Source organism: Sinocyclocheilus anshuiensis, unplaced genomic scaffold (assembly GCF_001515605.1).
Source record: "Sinocyclocheilus anshuiensis isolate Anshui unplaced genomic scaffold, SAMN03320099.WGS_v1.1 scaffold543, whole genome shotgun sequence".
NCBI lineage: Eukaryota > Metazoa > Chordata > Actinopteri > Cypriniformes > Cyprinidae > Sinocyclocheilus > Sinocyclocheilus anshuiensis.
Window position 1 is genome coordinate 1,142,846 of NW_015552590.1, and position 5,229 is coordinate 1,148,074.

Here is a 5,229-nt window from a genome sequence, read left to right on the forward strand (position 1 = left end):
ATTATTATTATCATTCATAATATTAATAATAATAATAATAATAATAACAACTAATAATTCCACTGCCAGGTTTACCTGAACCTCTGTGGTTTTGTGTCTGATGGCTTCCTCTGTTTCTCTGATGTCTTGTTCCAAAGTGTATTTCTCCCTGTTGAAATTATCAAACAAAAGACACAAAAACCTTTATCAACTGTTGTCAGCTAGAAAACATCCCTCATACCTGCCTCCACACACACACAAAACAAAAACCGTGACAGCCAAGAGAAGGTTTTACCTGAGTGTATCCCAGTGTGTGAAAGCAAGAGTGCTGAGGCAGCATGAATAAGCAAGTGAAACAAGAGATTTCGTAAAGAAAGCACACACGTTAACAGTGAACAGATGAGGATTTGCTAGGGAGAGGGAAACTCATCCACCACCAAGAGCTCTCGGGTACCTTTCCTCTTTCTTTGAAGGGTGCGTGTTAGCATGAGAGTCTGTTCAGGGTCATCTATAAGGCAACTGTTCGGAAAAGGACAAAAATGCTAGACTCGGTGGGGAGAGCCAAACAGAAAAATGGACAACAAAGACAGGAGGAGGCAAAATCCAGAAAGAAAAAAAATCTCTACCTCCTTAAAATAAATCAAAAGCTGAGATTGCATCATTTTTTCAACATTTAAAAAAAATGTCCACACTTTAAAACAAGTTGATTAAAACCTGAAAAAAAAAAAGTATGAATTAAAAAAATATATATTTAAATAACTATTCACACACTTTGCACAGCGGCAGAAAATTTCACACACTGTGTTTTGTTGCAGTACTGTACCTAAGGGAAATACTGTTTTTCCATTGCATTTATTTTTTGGAGGTCGTTTCAGAAAAATGAAAAGAACCAGAAGGGATTTACACAGCAACATTTCCACACATGGACAAACACTTATTAAAACAGTTTGCATGCTCATTTTCACAAGTTCAACAACAATTAAAAAATCGTAATATTTTAAATATATTTTAAGACTTCTAAAATACTTGTATAATATATTTATCAAAAGAAAGAAATAAATAAACATTTAAAATGTATCATATTAATAACACATTTAATATATGGTTATAATTAATATATATATATAGTTTGTGATACTTAGTCTAAATATTTTAAGACTTGTAATTAATTGTAATTTCACTTTAATTTTAGTTGAACGTTTGGTAATATTTGGGGCTTTTGACATTTTATTTAGATTGATTTTGGGGTCAAAAATGACCAGGACAGTGTACCATTATAGTATTTATTAATAGGGCCTTTCACACCGCTTTAGTTCCAGGACTAAATGTACAGTACTAAAGTACTGGGACGATTTTGCGCGAACTATTTCCCAGTACCATTTAAAGGGTTGCATTCGCACGGACAGTGTACGTAAGACGGTCGACACACAGTGACGTCATTTGTGCGCGGCGTTCAACAACGGAAACAAAGAATAACGTTAACAACAGGAGGATGGAGAACGCTGTGATCGGAGCAGTGTTTTTGTTGTGTCTCGCGGGTTTCACAATAATGGACATGGAAATGACAAAAAGTGGGTAGCTCCACAATTAGTTCTGGTACTATGAAAAGGTTCCCGCAGTGCGAAAGGCCCTAATGTCCTGAAGTTATTTTTAGATTTTCAGTTTTAGTTTGAGTTTAGGCTTTGGTTAGGTTTTATGATTTTCATTATTAGATTATTATTCTTTTTTTTTATGTTTGTGTGTTTTATTTATTTTATTTAGTATTATAAAACTGCATTTTATTTATAATTTTAAAGAAATATATTTGTATTTTTACTGTGTTTTATTTAGTTTAGTATTAGTCATTTTCAGTATTTTAACCCAAGGCAAAATTTCATATCATTCAAGTTTAAGGTTTTTTATATATATATATTTTAAGACTTTTAAAAAACTTGAATAATATATTTATCAAAAAAATCATTTAAAAAATAAACATTTAAAATGTATCATTAATAACACATTTAATATATTGTCAATTAATATAGTTACTGACACATAAAAAAATATATGTATGTATATATATAAATTAGGGCTGCACGATAAATCGAAATGGAATCGAGATCGCGATTCGACAGAAGCTGCGATTGTCATGCGTATCTTTCAGTGAAGCATGGTTCTGTGATCAGCAGTAAATCTCCATCCAAAGGCCAGAGGGCGCTCTCGCGCTGAAACTCCAAATACGCCTAGCAGAAGAAACCCAGGAAATCCCTATAGCGGTTGCTGAATAAACAAGATTTAACTGCTTTTATTGATTCAACGTGACTAATAAACACACGATTATGACAATAAATGGTTTATCTGAGTTATTATTATTATAATTTTCATTAAAATAAAGTATATTTATAATGCAATGCCTTTATCACTGCTTAAATACTATGAAATATGTTGGGTGCCTTATTCTGTGTAAGAAGCCACATCATCTCACAGAAGGATTTATTTCAAACACTCGACTGACATTATGAAGTGAGTTTGGAGTAAAAATATGTTATTAAATGTGGTATTTTCACATGCTTTCAGATGGAGCAGCATTTACTTCACAGAGCCGTAATTCACTGAGAAGCTATGCAAACAGCTGTCATTATTGCGAACGATTTCTTCAATTTCATAATCACACAATAAAATCGTCTGCGATTTTTTTTCTCGTAACTTGTCAGTGAACTACGGCTCTGTGTAGTAAATTCTGCTCCATCTAAAAGCACGTGATGATGATTTACTGCTGATTACAGAACCGGCTTTACTAACAAAATACGCATGACAATCGCATTCGATTAATCGTGCAGCCCTAATATATATATATTTGTACTTTCACTTTAATTTCAGTTAAAGGTTTAGGAATTCTGTTGTGTTTTTGCCATTTTATTAGTTTTTTTAAAATATGTCTATATAGTTTATATTCATTTTAATTTCAGTTTTACTTAGCTATTCTATTATATCAAGTTAAACTACATTAAACATGAGAAATATTGCCTAGGCAACTAAGTGAAATAAAACTAGTTTAGGTTTTACTTTTTAATATTTTATTATTATTTTTTGTGGTTTTAGTTAACTATAACAACCATGGTACACATTATTCAGTATCATTCGAGTTTTTGTATAAAGCCTGATACATTTTCAGTATTTTTCAGGATTCTTTGATGAATAAAGTTACAAAAAGCTATTTTATGTGACATTATAAATGGCTGTACTGTCACTTTTAATCAATTTAATGAGTCCTTGCTGAAATAATTATTCATTCATTTATTTGACCCCAAACTATCAAAAAAAAAAGTTGCGTGTGTGTGTGTGAATGATTATTATAGTGCTGTCAAACAATTAATCGCATCCAAAATAAAAGTTTTTGTTCACATAGTTTATGTGTGTGTACTGTGTATATTTATTATGTATATATAAATACACACACATACAGTATATATATTTATATACATATATTTTTTATTATATATAAATATATTTAATATATAAACGTAACATATTTTTCTTAAATATATACATGCATGGTTGTGTATTTATGTATACATAATAAATATACACGGTACACACAAACTATGTGAACAAAAACTTTTATTTTGGATGCGATTAATCGCGATTAATCGTTTGACAGCACTAGCTTATTAAATCTATTAAATAACAGGAAAAATATATCATATAAATTAAAGTCTTGTGAATTTTGTTGGCAGTTCAAATATAGTGCACATCACCGTTAGATGTCAGTGTACTGCGTTACCTCTGCAGCTGAGCGATCTCTTGGCTTATTTCGTCCAGTTCTTTAATCCCGGTGAACTCGCCTGAACCCACGGAGCTGGAGCTGTCCTGTATGAGGGGGTCCAGCACATAAAGTCAGTCCTGCTGCATCTGAAGCACACAGATGCACAGCACCACACAAACGGAAGGGTAGAGAACAGCAAGCAGCCACCACACGGGAGCAGAGACCAGCTCGTCTTCCACCTCTGATGTTCAAAACATGGGGAAGTCAAGACACAGCACTGGATCTCTCACAAATGCTTTTCAACTCAACGTCTCGGCTAACAGACCATCGAAAGCATTTGTTCAGGCTTTTCCCAAATATTACCTACCCATAACTTGAACATTATCGCCTGATTTTAGCCAGTGATAACGGCATTAAACATCAGCAGCATTGAAATGTGGATGGAAAGGAACGGAAGATTGTTTGGTAAGATTTTCCATATTTTTTGAACTGTTGCGCTTGTGATAAGATGCTAGTGGCTCTCTTGATGTGTTGTGAATGATGACAGATTCATCTGCTAAACGCCTAGGGTTTGTAGAAATGTGACAAGTGATACTTAAGTTGAAATACATGGAAAGAAAGAGATTGTTTACCCGGCGCATCTCGGTCAGTGCGGCTATGTCAGAGCCCACTGGTGTCATATAACCCGACAGACTCTGAGGAAAAAAAATAACAGGAAGCACTTCAAATGAGGGACAATAATACTGCTACACAATACATTACGCTATGATCTGTATAGAAAGTATAATAGTAGTAAATAGCAATTTCATTTTAATACTTTAAGTGATACTGTATCAGCTCACATTGCTCATTATTCGTTTATTGTACTGAAGATAATGCAGGTGGGTAAATCTAAAAAAACAAACTGTCAAAAACATGTTAGGGTCATATATTCTCTCCAAAATAAAAATGAAAAATATGCAACAGCATTTTGCAAAAGGAATGTGAAACCTATTTTAGGGCTGTTGAGATCTGCTTCAACGCGAGTATTTCAGACTGAAATAAATAAATATTATTCAAATATTAAAGCATTTATTAACATTACTATTCGTATATGTATTTAAATTATGCACATTTTAATGTAATTATCTTTTTCATTCAAAAAAAATTAAACATTTTATCTGGACAAGATTTTTATTTATTAATTTTTTTTTTATTAAACGCATGATATTTCATTATCGGAATTTAAAAAAAAATCATTTTAAATGTAATCCAATATGATATGAAACATAGTATTGATTTGGGGGTAAAATATGACCAGGACAGTGTTAGTTTAGTATTATTTAAGTACCATCATAATATATACTATTATTTTTCGGAAGTTATTTTTATATTTTCAGTTTTAAATTTTAGTTTAGGTTTTTGTTAGGTTTTATGATTTTTATTAGTTTTTGTTTTTTATTTATGTATGTGTGTGTTTTATTTATTTTATTTAGTATTATAAAATAAATTGTATTTATAATTTA

At 31.7% G+C, this 5,229-nt stretch overlaps 1 pseudogene; it reads right to left on the reverse strand.

Moving 5' to 3' along the window:
• LOC107665508 (epidermal growth factor receptor substrate 15-like 1) overlaps positions 1-5,229 on the reverse strand; it is a 21,895-nt pseudogene that overhangs the window by 15,097 nt on the left and 1,569 nt on the right.